At 44.2% G+C, this 21,830-nt stretch overlaps 1 protein-coding gene and 2 non-coding genes across 6 annotated transcripts in view; 1 reads left to right on the plus strand and 2 right to left on the minus strand.

The window, feature by feature from the left end:
• Nucleotides 1-21,830, plus strand: part of LOC127587210 (histone H4) — a 226,995-nt gene that overhangs the window by 182,966 nt on the left and 22,199 nt on the right. The gene's annotated exons all lie outside the window — the stretch shown is intronic.
• On the minus strand, nt 9,075-9,146 carry trnam-cau (transfer RNA methionine (anticodon CAU)). Its single transcript has one exon. It is a non-coding gene; the product is annotated as a tRNA-Met (tRNA).
• On the minus strand, nt 11,581-11,663 carry trnas-aga (transfer RNA serine (anticodon AGA)). The gene has a single exon. It is a non-coding gene; the product is annotated as a tRNA-Ser (tRNA).

Consider the following 21,830-nt stretch of genomic DNA (forward strand, 5'->3'; position numbering starts at 1 on the left):
CCGAATGGTCTGTCCAGTGCTGTATTGCTCAATTGTTTAAGAATATGCTTTGCTTGAAGACTATAATTTATTGTCCTTGAGCAGGTTTGGAGAGCTCCCAACCCCGCCTATTGCAGCGCATGCCATGTTGTTTGGGGAGGGAATTAAATTTTTTGACCAAAACCGCAGAAAGGATGGCAATATATTCGCAAGTCTGGATGGTGTGTGACCTGGAGGGAAACCTGCAAGTGATGGCAGCTCATGTGCTCGGTGACCTTGTCTTCCCTGTATGTTGTAACAAAAGTTTCCTACTTTTATACTTCACATCCTGGTAAAAGAGGCCAACATTCTATACGTTTTCCTGATTACATGTTGCATATACATGATAGATTGGCGTTCCACGCACAAGGATCCTGTGTCCCTTTGTACTGCAACATTGAACTTTCACTGCATGTATATAATCTTGTTTACTCATCGTTCCTTTCAAAGTGTATAACCTCACATTTCCCTGCATTGTAAGCTGTCTTTCAACTCCTTGCTCCCTCGCAACCTATCCATGTTCCGTTGCAGGTTCTTTATGTCCTCACCATGTGCTAAACCACCTATCCTGTCATCAGCAAATTTGGCAACAGTAGTCTTGCTTTCTTCATCCAAGTCATTCATATAAATTGTAAGTAGTCACGGTCTAGCCTTGAATATATAGGATGTATAGAAAATAGAGGCTATACTTTTTTTATTCATAGTCTGCTCTGTGTTTAAGATGGCTGCTGATCTCCTTAAGATGGTCGCTTGGTCTCCTTCTCCAGCCCGAGCGCGGGTAACTCTTAGTGCGGGAAACCTATAGCTCATTAAAGAAACAGTTAGCCCATTCCGAGGGAGCCACTTTTTATTTAGTGTAGCTCATTAAACAGATAGTTAGCCCATTCCTAGGAAGACATTGTTGATATATTGTGTAGCTAATGGTCGTCATGACTAGTGCGACTAATGATTTTGTAGCAGTTCTGTAGCTGATAGTTTTTATAACTGATAAGACAGATGCCAGCAAGTCTCAGAACTCATAAGTAATAGGGGCCCATTGTGATGTTTTATAACTGTTAGCCTTGTAGTTAATAAGCCTAGTATTGTTTTATAACTGATAGTTCTGTAGCCTAGTACCAGTACTCCCAATTCCCATAAATAATTGAGGCACCCTGTGATTGAGTCAGGAAATGACTGTGGCGAAAGACAAATGGTTGTGAGCAAGGAGACAACTGTGAAAGGAGGCAAATGGTATAAAAAAGGCCCGCGAACTTTTCTCGGGGGCAAGCAGAGAGCGCGGTAATCAGAGGGTGATTGGCAACTGGCTGTCTGACTGTCACACCTTTTGTTTGCAAATAAAAGTTTAACTTCTTGAGGAATCTTTTGCCTCTCCTGGTAATCTATTTATTGCGGATAACTGCTACATATTTGGCGCTACGAGCAGGATCGGAAAGAGACCCATAAGAAAAGAACAGCAAATCAAGGACACTTCCCAGTCCCCAGATGACCCCCACGAGACAAGCAGAGTAAAGGGCGACGACCCAGAAAATAGATAAGCGTTTTCGCTGTTACTTCAGACAAAAATTCTGTTGGGTGTGAGAGGTCTCCGGGCGCAGAAGTGTTAAATGATTGTCGAAGGTTCTGTCCGATCCAAAGAATCTGGCATAAATTGAAATTAAAGGATCAATAAAACTGCGCAGTGAGTAGAAATAAGACGATAGAAACTGATTAAAGTAAAAATTCCACGGGGTGTCGTTGAGTCCCTGTGGATACAACTTCGCAGGGACCGAGGGTCTGAACGGGCAGGGCCCCTGTGGATACCTACTCGCAGGAGATGAGGGTCTGAACGGGCAGACAGAAAAAGTCCTCGTGGATACCGTCTCGCAGGAGACGAGGGTCTGAACGGACTAGGTGTAAAGGAGAGTTCTGCGGATACCACACTAGGAAGGGGTCTGCCCGGACGAAGCAGAAGAGGTAAGAATCCTTTGATAAATTCAATAAGATTAAATAATACAAACGCCGGCAAATTGGCAGGAAAAATTATAGAGTTAGGTGTTGAAGTAGTATAGGAAACAATAGCGCTAACAAGTGAGTTGTGAGATTCTGAGAAACACCCTGTAAAACAACATGACGGGAAAAGGAACAGCAGTTGAAATATTAAGTAAAAAAATTCCATGATATCACGATAATTTCGGAAAAATGGAAAAAGAGAACCAAATATCTAGTTACGAAATGGCCAAAGGAGGGAAACGTTGACTTACGTCTGTGTGAGGAAATGGAGGGGTTAATTAAAAACTAAAAACCAAAAGACAACTCTGAAAAAAAGAAACCAGAAGAGGGAGCAGGAGGCAGAGATACTAATAATTTTTCGGAGGTTAGGAGAAACGTTGAGGAAAACAGATCAGGCGTCACCAGAGGGCGCCAACAAAATAGGGAAACAGCTTCCCATAACAGGGGAGGAGGAAAAATCGACTTTATCTCCGGACTTAAAAGAGGTAGAAAACCCCCCCTCCCTATCCAGACCAAGGGAATCCAAAACAGTGCCCAATAATGAAAGGAAGAGTGGCGGTACAAGGGGAAGTAGAAATCTATGACGATGAGCGGCAGATGAGCGATTTCAGAGAGAGAAGGGAGGAAGAAAAGAGAATGTTGCAGCAGCAAAGGAGGAAATGGAGAGGCACAGGTTAGAATTACAGGAAGAGAGTTGGAAATTGCGGGAAGACAGAGAACGGAGGGAGTTCGAGGAATTCCGAACGTACAAAAAGTACGCTGAGCTACTTCCGGTGAAGAGGGAACCGGAAAAAAGCAGAAGGGCGAGAGAGAAAAGAAACCCCGGCTAAATCGGGGTGGCAGAAAATAGAAACAGAATCAGGATCCGAGGCTGATGAGGAATCGGACAGTGGACCTGCAAGCCAGTGCTCGGAAGGGGGAAGGGGAGTGTATCCACTGTTAGTGAAAGGAGCAGGACAGAAACAGTGCATTCCTTGGGGGACCCAGGACCTGGAAGGGCTGATAAATGTATTACCCAGTATACACGAAGGAGCGGGAAAATGGATTATAACCTTTGAGGACGAGAACACAGGACGTTCACTGGCAATAGGTGACTTGAAGGCACTACTGGTGAAGGTAGTGGGAACAACAAAACTAAGAGAACTGATGAGTTCAGTTGGCTTAACGAATGTGGCGGACAACCCAAAGGTTGATGGAAACGATTTTGACCGAGTGAGGCAGAGGGTATGGACGGCCCTCAGAGACTGCTATCCACCTAAAGTGGACCTCAAAGCTTTAAAAGAAGATCCACTGAGAGGGACTGAAAACCCGGAAATGTACCTAGAAAACCAGTTGAAAAAGTGGAGAATGGAAACAGAGCAAGAGGTGGAGGGCAACCAGTTGATGACCACGTTGCTTCGGACTGCTATTTTAGATGCAATGTCCCCCTAAGTCAAGTCCAGACTCGAGGAGGTAGTAGGGCTGACGTCAATGCCCAACAAAAATTTAGGGACCACGTAGTCCACGCAGTCGAGAAATACCGAACAAACAGACAAAAACTGATTGAGCAGCAGGAGGAAGTGCATATAAAGTTGACACAGATGCAGCTTGAGGAGCTTAAAAAGAAATAAAAAGAGAAAGGCAAAAAGATGTTGCCAGCAACAACTGATCTGATTGCGCAGACCGAAATGACCGAAGCGCCAGCTTTTGAAGGAACCTGTTATACTGCCAGACAAGGGGCGGGAAGCCCCATGCCAGTAATAAACGTCTTTGGGGGAGCGTTTCCTCAATCGCCACATCAGAAGCAAAATAAATTTAGACAACAGCCCAGACAGGACTGGAACTTCCAAGGAAGAGGGCAGAGAGGTAATTGGCAAAAAGGGCAAGTGAACAGACAGGTGGAAAGAGGGACAGGAGGATTACGCTGAGGGTGTAATCAGCCAGGGCACATCAGGAGAGACTGTCCTTACAAACCTTGGCCTGCCTCATTTCAGCAGGAATCAATGAGTAGAGAGCAGCAGTTTAATCAAGGACCAGCCCCAGCAGGTACGACCGGACCTGTCAACCCCAATGGAAGGTGCTAGGGGTGCCCAGAGAACCCGGGTGGGAAGGGGCAGTACCCAATGATAACACGGGAGGCGGAAGAAGAGCCCATTGTTCAGATCATTCTAGAAGGCAAATAACACCAGTGATTATATATACTGGAGCCACGTACACTTGTGTACAGCCGCAATACGCCTCCCACCTTCCCCTGTCAGTAAAGTTTGTTAAAAATGTAGGGTTATCGGGAAAAGCACAGTTAACACGATTTACAGCTCCAGTGAGTTTAATGATGGGAAATAATGAAATAGTTTTGCCGATATTAGTGTTCAAAGGAACCCCGATAAATTTGTTAGGCAGAGATGCACTGCAAAAACTGGAATTGGAATTAGAATGTACACCGAAGGATTTACGCGTGGGAAAAATAAGCACTCAGCTAGTGTACAGGCAGCTGAAAGAGCGCAATGTGTATTGGATAGGGGATGTAGAAGATCAAGTCTGGAAAATTTGGAGAAAATGGAAAGAAGGCTCTCTGGCAATATTACCTAAGACCAAGCCACCTAAGACTGGGTTACATTGTACAGTGATCTTTGATGAGACTCAGTGTAAAGAAGTAGAGAGACAATGGCACAATGAAGTAAATACTCAGCAACATTTAAAAGGTGAGGCAGTAATAATAGGGAAACAGAGAGCTGCCTTGCAAATAAAACAAAATGCATTTCTGGATAAATGGTACAGGGTGCCAGGAGCTGCACTCCTTGTAACGCTGTTAGTAATTGAGGGAGACCAGTCCAAAGATTCGGGGCCCATGGTGAAGCAAGCAGGAACAATTATTGATTGGCAGACAGTGACAACAAGGGTTCGGACGATAATTATGTCAGAGTAACAATGGACATAGAGATGGTAGGAAACCTTAAGGAGGTCGAGGTAACCCCTCAACGACATATGACATTGTCAGTAGAAGAAGAGGGCCAGCAGAAGGATAAAAGGCTGGAGGTGCTGCCAGTCATTTTATTATCACAACACGATACAGATGTAGGAAGAGTAAAATCAGCAAGTCCAGGAGAAATAAAACGAAAACAAGGAGTGATTCCACCGCGAAGGCCACAATATCCCTTGAAGCTAGAAGCAGAGGAAGGAATAGCGCTAACAGTACAGGAATTGCTTGAGGTAGGAGAGCTTGAGAGCACGAGTAGCCCCTTTAATACCCCACTGTTACCTGTCTTGAAAGCAGACAAGTCCAAGTGGAGACTGGTACATGATCTGCGAGCAGTGAATGAGGTAGTGGAAGATTGGCCAGCTGTAGTCCCAAACGCACATACGCTGTTGACTAATGTTCCACCGGAGGCAGTTTGTTTTTCGGTGATTGATTTGTGTTGGGTTTTTTCAGCATTCCTTTGGCGAAGCAATGCCAGTATTTGTTTGCTTTCACTTACAGAGGTAACCAGTGTACCTACACTAGGATGCCGCAGGGATTTAACCATTCACCGCATATTTTTAACCAGGCATTGAAGGCAGACCTAGAGGGTATAACATTGGAAAGTACACTGATACAGTATGTGGATGATTTGTTGGTTTGCTCCGAAAGCGAGGAACAGTGCTAGCGGGATACTCTGGCCTTGTTAGAAAGATTGGCATGTGGAGGTCATAAAGTATCCAGAAAGAAGCTGCAGTTTTGTAAACGGCAGATGGAATATTTGGGTAGATTAATATCTAAGAGAGAAAAATCAATAGCGCCGGATCAAATTGCAGCGATAACTAAGTCTCCTAAACCTCAGACAGTAGGACAGATGATGACATTTTTGGGAATGGCAGGATACAGTTCAGACTGGATTGGAGAATATGCTGAAATTGTGAAACAATTGAGGAAAATGATGAGGGAAGCTGGGCATACAGACCTGAAGGGTGTTCTGCAGTGGAATAAGGAGGCAGAAATAGCCTTTAACACTCTTAAGCAGGAATTGCAGCCAGCCCCAGCACTAGCTTTGCCTGATTATGAAAAGGTCTTTCATCTCTATGTGTCTAACAGACAGGAAGGTTATGCTGCAACAGTGCTGACACAGGAGATGGGCATATGGAGAACAAAACAGCCAATAACATATTATAGTGCGAGACTGTATGAGGTGGCACAGGGATATCCACCTTGATATCAACGACTGGCAGCATTGTATTATGCTTATGAGAAAGCATCATCTGTGACCATGGGTTATCCTGTGATTCTGTACACGCATCATAGGGTAGCAGAATTATTGGAAAAGGAAAGTTTGTACTGACGCCAGCTAGGATAGCTGCGTTTCGGATGTTATTGACATTTCCAGACATAACTATACAAAGGTGTACCACAAGTAACATAGCTGGTTATGTTCCACTAGGATATGAAGGAGAGCCCCATGAGTGTGTGAGGGAAACCATGATATTTGCCAAATAAAGAGTGGACTACAGTCAGAACCTTTGGATGATGTAGATAAAAAGGTTTTGTTTGTGGATGGCTCTTGCTACAGTGACCACGATGGAAATCATGCAGGATTTTCAGTGATGCAACAGGGTAAGTATCAGTTTAAAACAATTAGGCTGGAAGCTTCTTCGCAACCCTGTTCAGCTCAATTAGCAGAGATTAAGGCTCTGACAGCAGCATGTGAGATGATGGAGGGTGAGAAAGTTGATATTTATACGGATTCAGCATATTCTCATGGAGTATGTCGTTTGTTTGGAGCAGTATGGAAACAAAGAGGGTTCAAGAAAAAACAATGGAGACCCTATACAGCATTGTCATCAAATTTTAGATTCAATAACAGCGATGATGAAACCTAGAGCGTTGGCTATTCTAAAGTGTCAGGCGCATAAAAAGGGAAATGACATGGTGATAAAGGGAAATCAGGCCGCGGATGAAGCAGCCAGGAGAGCCTCTGGATGTCGTTTGGCTGTTATTGCACCTCAGGTGAGTCTGAGTCCAGAACCCGTAATGGAGGATATAATTGAAATGCAAGGTGAGGCAACTCTAGCAGAACAAACAATGTGGAGACAAAGAGGAGCCAAGCGGAACCAGGAAGGCTTATGGAGCACGGATGACGGTTTGTTGGTCGCACCCACCCCTTTGCTGACTACCCTCATTTCAGAGGCACATGGGCTGGACCATTGTGCAAGGGGGGAAGTGATGTGAAAGATAAAAAAAAAAGGATGTGTCTGTGTACTGTTTGGGGAACATTGTTGTATTTTTATACCAAATAACACCATCCCAGAGGGATCCTTTGCTAAGGCGATGAATAAAATGAAAAATTTGAGGAAAGAGGTTAAACAGAATGCAGGGTTTGGACATCAGTTTTTTGATTGGCTGGAAAGTAAGTTAGGTGGTTGGGGAGCCTGGTACACCAAAATTGCAATGGTTGTGGGTATGGCATTGCTTATGTCTGCACTTATTTTGTGCTGCTTCCTTCCACTCTTTAAGTCCTTTCTAGTGAGCGCCACAGCAAAACAGTTTCCGATACTTCGACCAATGGCTGAGTCGAAGCCCTGAGAGAAGGAAGTTGCAACGACATACTTCTATGATCTGACTGAGGGAGATGTGCCGAATGCTGATGATAACACCGCAGACGACAATTATGTTTATGTTGGGAACAGTCTGTGAGGGCCTCAGGGTCTTTTTCCCGTTCTCCGTTACGGAGGGATGGGTTTTTGGCCCTCTGGCCCAGGAAATAGAGAGTGAATCCATGGGGATCATGCACGAAAAGTACATTATGACTGTATTTGGGACGATTGGCTGTGCCCTATATAAATGCTGTGCCCACATCTAAATGCTGTGCCCTTTGGATTTCTCTCTCTATGTGAGATGGTGATATAGAAAGTAGAGGCTATACTATTTTTATTCATAGTCTGCTCTGTGTTTAAGATGGCTGCTGATCTACTTAAGATGGCCGCTGGGCCTCCCTCTTCTCCAGCCCGAGCGCGTGTAACTTTTAGTGCGGGAAAAATATAGCTCATTATAGAAATAGTTAGCCCATTCCTAGAGTAACACTTTTGATTTAGTGTAGCTCATTAAACAGAGAGTTAGCTCATTCCTAGGAAGGCACTGTTGATCTATTGTGTCGCTAATGGTCGTTATGGCTAGTGCGACTAATGATTTTGCAGCAGTTCTGTAGCTGATAGTTTTTTTTAACTGATAAGCCAGATGCCAGCAAGTCTCAGAACTCATAGGTTATAGAGGCACATCGTAATGTTTTATAACTGTTACCCTTATAGCGAATAAGCCTAGTATTGTTTTTTAACTGATAGTTCCGTAGCCTAGTACCAGTACTCCCAATGCCCATAAATAATTGGGTACCCCTGCGATTGACTCAGGAAATGACTGTGGCAAAAGACAAATGGTTGTGAGCCAGGAGACAACTGTGAAAGGAGGCAAATGGTAAAGGATGAAACTGTGAAGATAAGAGAGAACATGATGGATTGGAACAATGTAATTGAGATATGAAAAAAGGTATAAAAAAGGCCCTCGAGCTTTGCTCGGGGGCAGTTAGAAGAAGCAGTAGTCAGAGGGTGTCTGGTAACTGACTGTCTGGCTGTCACAACTTTTGTTTGCAAATAGAAGTTTAATTCTTGAGTAATCTTCTGTTTCTCCTGGTCATCTATTTATTGCGGGTAACCACGACACTATCAGGGGCTTTCCGCTTGTTCGACCTCCCCTTCTCCCCCACTTCCTCTGCTACAGAAAGCGAACTTGTTGTCTCTTTTCCAGTTCAGCGGGCCCTCCACCTCAAACCTCAATCTGTTTCCTTTCCACCTATGCTGCCCGATCTGCTGCGTGTTTCCTCATTCTCTGTTTTAATATAAAAGCACTGCTTTATACAGCAGAAAATAGTTAACGTTGAGTTGTGGATGTGCACAACGATGACCATGTTTTCACCTGAACGAAATCTCCACAAAACTCGTAAATGCATTGAATAAAAACATACTCTCAATTTAAATGCGGAGGGTTTATGTGTGTTCGGGTGTGATTTGACAGCTTCTTGACGTAAAATGCACTGGTGGAGAATGGTTGATGCCCACAAGGGAAATAGCAGAGGATGGTTTCGATCCATCGACCTCTGGGTTATGGGCCCAGCACGCTTCCGCTGCGCCACTCTGCTGCTGAGAGGAAACACGATCGCTGTGCTGTGAGTGTTGTTCATTCTATATTTTTTGTCGATTCTTTTTTCGCCATTTCGCGCCGTCCCTTTTCTCGCTTCATTGCCTTTCGTTGACTCTAGTGCCGCCTTCTATTCCTCTCCCCACATTCCCATCCTTGTTTCTAACGAACTTTCCCATCAGGTTATTATGTCTGTGCCTTTTTGCTGTCTCCAAGTTCTCGCACCTCGTTCCTAATATTTCACCGGTGAAATATTATTCGCATTACAAGGAGGAGAAGTCATTCCCCTTGGAGTGTTTCTACAACGTGCAATGCCTTCACCCACACCCGGCCTTCGTTTTGTCATATTAACTTCCCAACCCTGTCACTATGATTAAATAAATGTCAGAATTCCTTCAGTGTTGTAGAACCAGCAGCTCATCGTTTCTTTGTGAAACTTAACTCGCGACTTTAAGCACAACAGATGCTAATTTGGGTTTCCGCATTGCAAGTGCTTGCATCAGAAGAAACAATTCCGTCTGTCGGTATCTAGTGGTTGGCGAATTAACAGTGGCTTTCGTCTTCAAATCAAATGACAGCTCGGGGTATTGACAGAAGCGGAGAGTCGGGATGCCGCAGGGTCCAGTGTACTGACTAGGCAGGACAGTGACGGTGTTCAGCAAAGCTATTCGCTCGGGCTGATGCTCGCCCACTATACTCACGGTGTGCTGACCTATGCGATGTCCCAAATGTGGGACACTCGACTGCAAAATGTGTGGTAGTGGGGACAGTGCTCGAGCATTCTCCGGATCTTCTGTCAAAATGACATTTACATTCAACTTGATCTGAACTCATCTCGCACATCCTTTCGTCGCTTGAAGCAACGGAGACATCCCACGGGCACTGAGCGTCTTCGGCGCAGTTCACTGTCGGGAAAACAGTACGGTCCCAATGCTGTGTGTAGGCGGCATGGGATAGAAGCAGAAAATCGGTGTAACATACGAACGTCAGAACATAAGGGATAGGAGCAGGAGTAGGCCGCATGGCCCATCGAGCCTTCTCCTCAATTCAATAAGATCATGGTTCAATTAGATCAAGATCATGGACTCAGATCTTGCTACTTGCCTTTTGCCCATAGCTCTTAATGCCCCAAAGATGCAAAGATCTAACTAACTAGATACATTTAATGAGGTTGCCGCTTTTACTTCCCTGGGCAGATTATCTGCATAATCGATCGTCCGTTCACAACCCAGATCTGGGTTTTTCCCCACCAAGTTGCTGATCCCGCCCAGCCCCTCCCGTCCCGGCACTTTATTCCGGCAGAAAGGGACGGTGAATCATCCCCTGCGGATGCTTCGTGTTTGGAAGTCCACATTCGTTGTCCTTGTCGGCTCGAACTGCGAGAATGTCCCTTCATTGTTCAAAAGTCTCGGTCGCCAACGTGGACATGTCGGATGTTGAACCCGGGACCTCATAAATGCAAAGCATGTGCTCTCCCAATGAGCTACATCCCCGTCTACATGTTTGTACGTAAGCTACTTTCTGATTCCCCTCCGCTGAGCACAAAGCTTAGACATTGACAGCCAGAAAACAGAAGCTGGATAGTGCTATTCGGCCCGTCGTACCTGCTCTGCCATTTTCCGAACATGGCTGATCACCTAATGTCAGCCCCTGTTCCCGATCACTTCCCACTCTCTTTGATGTCTTTTTTGAGGAAATCTGTCTGAACCCTCCTCGATTTATTCGTCTGTTGGACAGAGACTGCGCAAGTAAGAAGGTGGCCCGTTTCTATCTGGCGGTCACACACCTTTGACTTCTATATTTTAAATCAAGAGCAAAACCAAAATCGTTTTATTTTAAGATCGTCTATACGCGTTTAAAACTTTGAGGTCGAAGCACAGAGGTAAGTGACCGTGTGTAACAATGACCTGCCGCCAGAGCGCACCGAGGGGTTGGGTTCTGTGTACCAGCGCAAAACACTTCACGAAAGAGCAAACATCAGTGACATTGGTGCTTTGTGAGTGTATACATTGAATCCATGTTCCATGATTTGTGTGTTGATTTGATCGCAAAATGAATATAAAGAAATACAAGTGCTGGATCTGTTGTGTTTCCTGGAAACATGTCTTGTTTTCGTGAATAAACTGTATATTTTTTGAAATTTAAATCAGCAGGAAGCGCACTGTTGCCGAGCGGACAACGACATACACAGCATAACGTGCCGAATCGCCAGCATCCCTGGGTGCGCTCGAACCACCAACCTTTCATTAACAGCCGAACGCGTTAACCAGCTGTGCCACAGAGACAAAGTTAAGGCAGCAGGAATAAATTAGCTGTTCCCGGGTCGGGAGGCGGTAACCAGGGTTCGGTGCTGCTACCCGGCTTTTCACAATCTGCATCAATGTTTTGGATCAGGGGGTCAAGGACAATATAAAAAAAAGAAAATGCTGGGGACACGTAGTCGGCAGGATTCGAACCTACGCGGGGAAACCCCAATGGATTTCTAGTCCATCACCTTAACCACTCGGCCACGACTAACTCGATCCCCACAGCTGGCCAGTGAGAAGGACATTTTCCATAGGATGCGATCAGTGTGTCGCGGGACTGACGGACCGATCCCGGAGTCAGAAAAGCGGGACTGATCCTGAACTAAAAACAGAACCCGCTGAAAATACTCAGCAGGTCAGGCAGCGTCTGCGGAGGGAGAAACGGTGTTTCAAGTCGATGATCATTCATGCTGAACTCTGGGCGGGCAGTTGGACGGAGGGAGTCTCACTCAGAGCGGGACAGGATTTCCTCATCCCGCCATCGATAAGCGTGTTCAGTTGTTAACGGAAGGTTGGTGCTTCGAACCCAGAAAGGTTCTGGGCTGCTTCAGGGGGCAGTCACCAGGCAACCACATCGATGTGGGATGGAGTCACATACAGTCCAGAGTGGGTGAAGCCGGCGGGTTATCTCCTCCCAGCACTCGGGAGTCAGCAGGCGGGAGAGACTGAGGGAGAGAAAAGTTCTGGTCGGCACATGAGAGGGAGGATTTGACTGCACCGCGATGTGTACACAGGAGGTTCACCGGGATGTCGCCTGGGCCCTGGCGTTCTCATCAGACGAGACTGACTCTGCTGTCTTTGTTTTCCTTCCAACGTAGGAGGCTGAGAGCGGACCTGTTTGAGGTACACAAATTAGTCGGGTCATAGAAAGATGGAAAATAGGGAACGTTTCCACAGAGCAGACGTACCCAAACGAGAGAGCGAAGCAGGTGGAGAGTCGACGTAAGGTCAATGGACACACAGTACATGGCGGAATGCGAAGACATATGTTTGTGGGGGGGTGTGGGTCAGATGGACCCTGCAGAGCATGGTGGACAGTTCCCTGAAGGTAGGTTGACAGGTCGGTCGGTGGGTTAGGAAGGCGGATGGGAGACTTGCCTTTGTTGGCTGAAGGCACAGAATGCCAGAGCAGGGAGCTCTGCTGGAACTGTAGAAAACACAAGTTAGGCCACATGTGGAGCCCTGTGTACAGTCCTGGTCACCACTCCACAGGGACACACAGACACACAGAAATCTGAATTAGGGGCAGGAGTCTCCACTCAGCCGCGCAAGCGCGCTCCTCCATTCAGTCAGATTACTCATGAGTTCATTAGATCCTCAACTCCACATTCCCATGCACCTGCGGTAACTTGTCACCACCTTCCTCAGCAAGTATCAGTCTACCTCTGCCTGAGATATACTCAGATCTCAGTTCCCCTCTCCTTGAGAGAAAGTGTGTTCCATGGACTCAGGAACGACTGAGGAAATCACCCTCATTGAGTGACCGCATATTTTAAATAGTCTCGACGAGTTATCGATTCTCCCACATGCGGGAACCTTCGCTCCACTTCTGCCCTTTAAATACTCCCAAGGATTCGATGTGTTTTTACAAAGTAACTTCTCGATCTCCTCAGCTCCAGTTCTGTTGGAGCCAGAGACGCCCTCACATTTCAACTCACAACCTCACACGGTGCTGCCCAGAACAATAGTCAGTTCATTACAGAGCTGCACAGCACTCTCACGTAGTGTCAGGGCGGAAACTACATTATCTGTCAATAGCGCAATGCAGGATCGAAAATGTATGGTCTTAGCGATATTGGGCCAGAGATGATGTTGGTGGTCGGGACATCTTCCTCTTCACAGAGTGGGAAAAATGCGACAGAAAGGAGTAGGTTGGATGTAAGAGATTTAGAGGGGATCTGCGCGATATTTTCATTCACGCACAAGGAGGGTAGAATCTGGGACACTGTCAAACATTTGACATTTATTCAGACGAGAAGGTGAAAGGCCAAGGCAGTGAAGATTAGAGACCGAGTGTTTTTCAATGGGATTAATGCAGATGGATAATCAATGGTGTGCATGGACATGATGGGCCGAACGTCCTGTTTCTGAGCTGCATCAATCTATGTCTCTCGATGTACTGCTCCAGCATATCCAGCATCATTCAAACTGACACTGTATTTAATGAATTTAAGTATCAGCCAGTGGTACCCAAATATAGCGGTGCTAAATATGTACATACATTTATTGCTGAAACTATATAGCGAGTGAATGCCAGAATTTTGGCACAACAAGCAGGACATAGCATGGACCCCACACTCTCACACTGTACCAGAGACTGACAGGTACAGAATGAACACCACACTCTCACACTGTACCAGAGACTGACAGGTACAGAATGAACCCCACACTCTCACACTGTACCAGAGACTGACAGGTACAGAATGAACCCCACACTATCACACTGTACCAGTAAAAATGTTAGTATGTTAGAATTCAAAAATGTTAAACTTTGAATGTTAACCCCAAAAGCTGAACTCTTCGTGTGTGTGTGTGACAAAGTCCCAAACTCCAAGTTCCGGAATGGTTCTTAAAGTTCAGTTCCGCAAGTCATAAGCTGAAACATGAGCAAGGGCGTCTTCAACAACCACCGTTGTCTGAAGATAAGACGTAGATGTAGAGAAACATAGAGAGAGTAATTACGAAATCGAAATGTTCCACGATGGAACGCAAACGGCACTCCAGTGTTTACTCGGTAGTGACTTCCTCACCCCGAAAAGCATCCGAATCGTGGTCGTCCACACACAAAAACCTGTTTCCTTCTACAGGTCAGCAACAAAGTGAACTCCACCGGATTACTTCCAACTTCCATACATGGATTTCAGTGGCAAACACAGTTATTGTTTCTCATCCAACGATAGAGAACACTAGCAGGCTGGTGTCTCCCTCCCTTCTCTCTCTCTTCTTCTTCTTTTCTTCTTCAACAACCACCGTCCTTTATCTTCTATTGACGTAAGCACGCCCCACGCACACACACACTCTCTATCATAAAGGGACTTTCACTGAGTCCGTAACACCAGAGACTGTGGGGTACAGAATGAACCCCACACTCTCACACTGTACCAGAGATTGACAGGTACAGAAATATTAAGCTCGTCAATTTATATGCGTATTGAGCTGTTCCTTGTGCACTTTATTGTGCTCCCTGTCAAACTGAGCCCCCCTATGAGTGATCTCCTTGTTTTGATTGTCTTGATTTCATTCACAAATGTCTCTTGCCTCTTCAACGTGGGCTTTAAGTCTCTCAACGTCTCTTATTTCAGGGGAATGCCTTACTCCATGTCTCACGCTGTAGCTCGCCGCTTATATGTTTTCTGTGTGTGTGTGTGTGTGTGTGTGTGTGTGTGTGTGTGTGTGTGTGTGTGTGTGTGTGTGTGCGCGCGCGCGCGCGCGCATCTGTATGCTTGAATATGGGAGGTTGCATTTGGGTTTGAGTTTCGGCGTCATTATCTGGTTTGCTGTCTTTGCCTGCGCCTCGGTCTGTGTGCGGTGACAATGGGTTTCCAGTTTGGTGGTGTGGCGTTGTACACGGGCCATTGTTGGTGGTGTTACTGAGTGTGGGTGTGGCGGGTGAGTATGGAAACACGCGGGTTGCAGTGAGCGGTATTCTGATCGGAGCTCCACAGAAAACAACAGAGAAACATAGACATTCTATTCAACAAATACACAGCAGCAACAGCACATTTGAAAACATGTTTTGTTTTTAATCTGGAACGAATTGGATGCTGAAAAGAGGTCAGTTCAGACAACAGAGTCACCGTTGCCTGGTTCAGAGTCCAGAGGTCGATGAACAAAACCTTCTTCTGCTCTTTGTGTTATCATTACCATTTTAATCTGGAGCACACCCGGCAAATCACCTTCATTCCCTCACCAGCAAAACCTCCTACTGCTGCAAACTGGCCCCAGCCTCGCGCCTCCTTCTGGTAACCATTCCCGCAGCGCCGGCTCTGCACCATCGGACCAACACTTCACCACAGGGATACCGGGGAAATGGTCACAGCGAGGAGACAAGCATCAGAAGCTGACATCTGCACACACAGTGAAATCTGTACGCAGCAGAGAATATATTGAAACAACGGACACTTTTCATGCAGCAGGAAGATATGTTTACCCAATCGGGAAGTCATTGCACATAAGTCAAAATGCTTACATATCAGACACGCCATGGAACACAACGTTATGGACATGGCAAGGAAAACCTTGAGGCAGTGTTGGATATCTAAACAATAGTGAACATAGATATAAGGCACAACTGTAGATACCTGGTAACAGTGAAGAGGGGTGTGATGGTGAACGGGACCTGCGGTGTGCCAGACAGGGAAAGCGGTGGTTTGGATCTGTTAGCATTTACTGAGGCTGGAAGTTAGGTGAGAGGCCATGATGGAGCTGAAGGACTGAAGGAATGAGGTGCACACTTCTGAGTGGAGAAACTGCAGGGACAGAGGAGACGATCAGTTTGTGTCGCTGGAAAATTTTCAATAAAATCAAAAAAAAAGAAAGAAAAGACTGGACTAAAATTTCTCAGTAGAAACAGAGCAATATTATGTCGTCAACTCCGTTCCTCTAAATTGTAAAGTTATTGAAAGGGGATCTATATCATGTGAAAATATTGAATAAATGGACTCCAAATATCTTGAAATTTAAGCGAAGGATCAACAGTACCGTTCCTATTTTGTTCCAAGTTTAGGCATGATATAGTTTGAGAGAATCATTGAAAAGTAGTAGGGTGTATTGGATCCTTCCATTTAAGCAAAATGGATCGTTTGGCCATTAAGTGTACCTAAGCAATCATACTAGTTAGCAGGAAGCAGATAAATGGCCAGACTCTATCCTTGGTAATCCAAAAATTGCAGTGATAGGGTGAGGTTGTAAATCAATCTTCAATACATTTGAAATAATGTTAAAAATGTCTTTCCAATATGTATCCAAAAGAGGACAGGACCAAAGCATATGTGTCAAAGCAGCCACATTCGATTTACATCTATCACATATATGATTTATATGGTGATAAAAACGAGCTAGTTATCTTTTGACTTATGGGTCCTGTGAACGACCTTAAACAGTATCAAAGAGTATCTGGCACACACTGAAGATGTAATAACTAAATGAAGAATTTTCTTCCATGTCTCTGTAGGTAAGGATGTCTGGAGTTCGCTTTTCCATTCATGCTTAATTTTGTCCAGTGATGCTGACATATTTTCATAATTAAGTCATAGATTATCACTATCAAGCCCTTCTGATAAGGATTAAGACCTACATTTTTTTCCGTAATTTCAGTTTTGTAAGGTGTCGGAGAAGAGGGTATAGTAGTTTTTAAAAAAAGTCTAATCTGCAAATATCGAAAAAAGTGTGATCTCGGCAAATTGTATTTGTTAGACAATTGTTCAAAAAATGCAAAACAGTTATCAATGAATAAATCACGAAAACATACTATTCCCTTCCTTTTCCATATGGAAAAAGCTGAGTCAACTCTGGATGGATGGAAGAAAAAAATTAGATCGAATGGGACTTGATAAGTTAAATTTATTCAATCCAAAAAATTACGAAATTGAAACCATATTCGTATTGTATGTTTAACTATTGGGTTAATCATATGTTTACTTAATTTGGGAAGTGCAAAAGGGAGTGAAGCTCCTAAAATAGAAACTTGTGAAAATTCAAGTACTGATTGGTGCTCAAGGTGTACCCATTTGGGGCATTGAATCACATCTGAATCTTGTATCCAAAAAATTAAAAATCTGATATTAATTGCCCAATAATATAATCTAAAATTAGGCAGGGCCATACCACCATCCTTTTTTAGTTTTTGTAAATATTTCTTACATAACCTTGGGTTTTTATTCTGCCAAATATATGAAAGAATTTTAGAATCAATAGTGTCAAAAAAAGATTTCGGTACGAAAGGTGGAATCGTTTGAAATAAATATAAAAATGTTGGTGAAATATTTATCTGAACGGCATTAATTCGGCCTCCCAATGATAAAGACAGTGGAGCCCATTTAGTAAATAATTGTTTAACATGGTCAATTAAAGGCAATAGATTAGCTTTAAATAAGTCGTTAAGTTTCTTGGTAATTTTAACACCTAAATACATAAAATAGTCAGTTACCAATCCAAAAGGTAATTGCCTATAAATTAGAGTTTGCGTATTTAATGGAAAAAGTTCGCTCTTATTAAGATTTAATCTATAGCCAGAAAAAAAAAATCACTCAACTGACCTAGTGGTAATTGTACTGCGGGGATAGATTCGTCCGGATAAGAAATATGAAGTAACAGGTCATCTGCGTAGAGAGATATCTTATGAATCTTCTGTCCACGAGTAATGCCACATATATTTGAAGAGTCCCAGAGTGCAATATCCAAGGGTTCTAAAGCAATATCAAATAATAAAGCGCTGAAAGGGCAATCTTGTCTCGTACCTCGAAAAAGCATAAACAAAGGAGATCTTTGATTATTAGTAAGTATTGAAGCCATAGGTGTAAAATAAATCATTTTAATCGCAGATAAAAATTTAGGGCTAAAATTAAATCCCTGAAGTGTAATGAATAGATATTCTCATTCGACTCTGTCAAACGCCTTTCACCATCCCGTGAAACAAAACATTCTGGAATTTGGGATGAAGGGGTATATATAATATTCATTAATCTCCTAATATTAAAATGTAAATAACGATTCTGAATAAATCCTGTCTGGCCTTCAGATATAATTTGTGGAAGAATCTTTTCCAATCTAAAGGCCAATATTTTGGAAAATAATTTGGAATCTACATTTAATAAAGAAATAGGTCAAAAAGATGCACAATCAGTGGGATCTTTATTCTTTTTAAGAATTAAAGAAAAAGTTGCTTCATAGATATATTGTAGTAGTTTACACACTGATAGGGCATCTTTAAAAAAGTTTCGCTAACCAGGGAACAAGAATATCAGAAAAGGATTTAAAACATTCGGCTGTTTAGTTTAGTTTAGTTTGGTTTGACATATTGTTTATAATTTTTCTTATTGATCTGGGGATTTTTTCTTTCTTTTCTTTTACATCTAATAAGTCTTTTTTCTTTCCTTTCTTTTATATTATATTCATTTACTAAGAGATCGTTGGATCTACAGATATTTTTATATGTTATTGTTCTTTATGATTATCTATGCCATGATTGTTCTCCTGATCTCTTTGTATTACATGTACAAACATTGACGTTATATATTAATCTGTATTAATTTGAAAACTAATAAAAAATATTGAAAAATAAAAGTTTGTGTCGCTGGACTCGCTGCTCATTGGAGAGAAATCTGCTGCATTTCTAGATGCATAAGTTGTCCTGCAACTGTATGAAAACTATGAACGGAGCCGCTCACTGACAAAGATCAATCTTGTGTTAGTAAAGATACCGGTCGTATTTCCACAGGGACAATGTTGAGGTAATGCCGAGGACTGTGAAGTGTGTCTGTTAAATCTCCCCATTATTTCCCAAAGCGACATTGGTGTTGCTGCAATGTGTTCATTCTAGTGAGTGTAAAAAAAAACAATGGTTTGGGTGTAACCGTGTCACTAGAGACTGATCCTCTGTATAAATCAGACCCCATTGGAGAAGGTCAGCTCTGATTATCTGTCCGAGATGAGGATTCCGGAGCAACAGAAGTCACAGCTTCTCGCTGAAATGGGATATCCAGTCATCTTGCGGATAGAAAACATTTATTATCCTGTTCTTTCAGCCGTTGGAATTCCCAGTAGGTCGCTGTCTAAGTTGCCTTAGGTGGAAATTGATGTCAAATTCCAATGCTACGAATGTTTTCCACAACCACTTGTCCAGAAGCTGCATTTCAAAAAGGAGACTGTAGATTCTTGGATCTAGAGAAAAACAAAAACAAACCTGGAGGAAGTGAGCGGGTAGAGCAGCTGGTAGATCAGAACTTTCTTGAAGCGGGTGTCTGAGTTAAGAACAGGAATCAGATCGTCAGCAGGAAGTAATAGTCGTGAAAAGTTACGTGTTGAAGAAACAAGCCGTTGTGAATTTTCTGTTAAAAAATGAAAATGCGATGACTGAGTATCAGATAGTTTATGGAGAATTCAGTGAAATGATCGGTGTCAGAGATGATATTGCGCTTAATTTTAATCAATGTTGCAAAATATGGTTGTATTATACCGGTATCTGACAGCGCCCCAGACGTCTGACAACCGTATCGAACTTGCTTCCCACTGCGACCCCTCCCCTGCCTCCCTGTGATGCATTCAGTGGGAAACGGCATGTCTGGCCGTGAGATTGTGTCAGGCCGCACTTCATCTGTTGGAATCGTTCGTGTTTCTGTTGTAAAACCAAAACGATGGCAGATGATGGACTGTGAAACTAAAGCAGAACATGCTGGAAGCCCTCAGCCCGGCAATCAGCGTGTGTGGAAAGAGAAATCAGTTATCGGTTCAAGTCGGAGCCTCTCACAGAACAGTTCTGCACAAGGATCTCTGTCCCGACACATTAACTGGCTTCTCTTTCCACAGATGACATTTGCCGGGCTGAGAGTGTCCGGAATGTCCTGATTTGTTCCTTCCTTCTGTTGATCTGTCGCTGACAGGGAGCGCCGGGGAAGTTGGCGATTGGTCAATGGAACACTGCCGCCATCTAGCGGCCGCGTTTATCCGTTCCATTCACCACGAGGCGCGGACGGCGAGGGAAAAGCTGATCCATCCCCTATTGCTTCTGAGGAATCAAATACCCAGATGATATCTCCCTGCTACCTGAAATTTCCGTTAACAGTGAAGAATTGGGAACCACCGCACGATACAGCAACAAGGTTGAATTGTCAACAGATCCTGTCAAACTGCTCCTTTGACACCGGCACTGATCAGTAATTCCAATATTCCCCTTTCACCCTCTTCCAGTGAACTTGGTGGCGATTGTGATCCTGTCCCGGGGAAAGTGCGGTCTCTCCGAATGTATCACTCGCTACCTGTTGGGAATGGCCGCGGCCGATCTACTGGTCGTTATCTCGGACCCCCTGCTGAGGTGGACTGTTCTGATTTATTTCCGGCGATCATTTCTCCGCATCACTCCCGTGTGTAGTCTCGGTCTATGGCTGGTGTTTGCAAGCACCACGGTCTCTGTCTGGCTGACAGTCGCTTTCACCTTCGATCGATTTGTGGCCATCTGTTCTGAGAAGCTGAAGACAAAGTATTGCACCGAGCGAACGGCGGCTGTGGTTATTGGGTCAGTGAGTGTGCTGGGCAGTTTAGAGAGTGTCCCCTGGTACTTCACCGTCCAACCTTCGTTCATAATTCATCACGTTCCCTGGGATTGTGTCGGTAAACTGATCTTCAGTACATCCCCCGCATGGGCGGCATTTGAGACTTTTCACCGCATTTTAACCCCTTGTGTCCCGTTCGTTCTAATTTTTCTGCTCAATATTCTGACGGTCAAACGAATTCTAGCGACCAGTAGAGTCCGCAGGGGGCTCCGGCGCCGGAGCCATGGAGGAAATGACAAGGACCCCGAGATGGAGAACCGAAAGAAATCCATCCTTTTACTCTTTTAACCGGCAGTTTCATACTGATGTGGGTAACACAGGTGGGGTTTTATATCTATTTGCGAATTTCAAAGATTTATTACTGTCCTGTCACAGATCCCTGTTATATCACAGACGTCACAGCGGGAATGTTTCAGCTTCTCAGCACCTGCACCAACGCGTGTATTTACACTGTAACTCAGAGGAAGTTCCGCGAGGAGCTGAAGAACGTGGTGAAATACCCGTTGATTCCGTTTATGAGAATCATTAAATCATAGGAAGAAATTGTGTGAAGACGTGAAAGTAACCCAACCTACCTGCTCCCTGCCCTACATCCCCGACTCGGGAGAAAGTGGAAATTATGTAACATGCCCACCCTTACAATGTTTTATGCATACACCATAGAGATCGTCCTATCCGGATGCATCACGGCTACATATGGTATCTGCTCTGCGCAAGACCGCAAAAGTCTGCAGAGAGTTATGAACACAGTTCAGTCCATCCCGAAAACCAGCCTTCCCTCCATGGAGTCTGTCAACACTTCCCGCTACCACCATCGAGCAGCCAACATAATCAAAGATCCCTCCCACCCCGCTCATTCTCTCTACTCCCTCTTCCTCTGGGCAGCAGATACAACAGATGGAAAACACGCACCGCCAGGGTCAAGCACAGATCCTATCTCACTGTTATCAGACCATTGAACGGATTTCTTTCACGATAAAGATGAACTCCTGATTTCACATTCAACCTTGTCGTGGCCCTTTCACCTTATTGTCTCTCTGCACTGCACTTTATTTGTAACGCTAAAACTATATTCTGCGTGATGTTATTGCTTTTCCCATTGTACTGCCT

This window comes from Pristis pectinata, chromosome 39, assembly GCF_009764475.1.
Source record: "Pristis pectinata isolate sPriPec2 chromosome 39, sPriPec2.1.pri, whole genome shotgun sequence".
In the NCBI taxonomy this organism is placed as follows: domain Eukaryota; kingdom Metazoa; phylum Chordata; class Chondrichthyes; order Rhinopristiformes; family Pristidae; genus Pristis; species Pristis pectinata.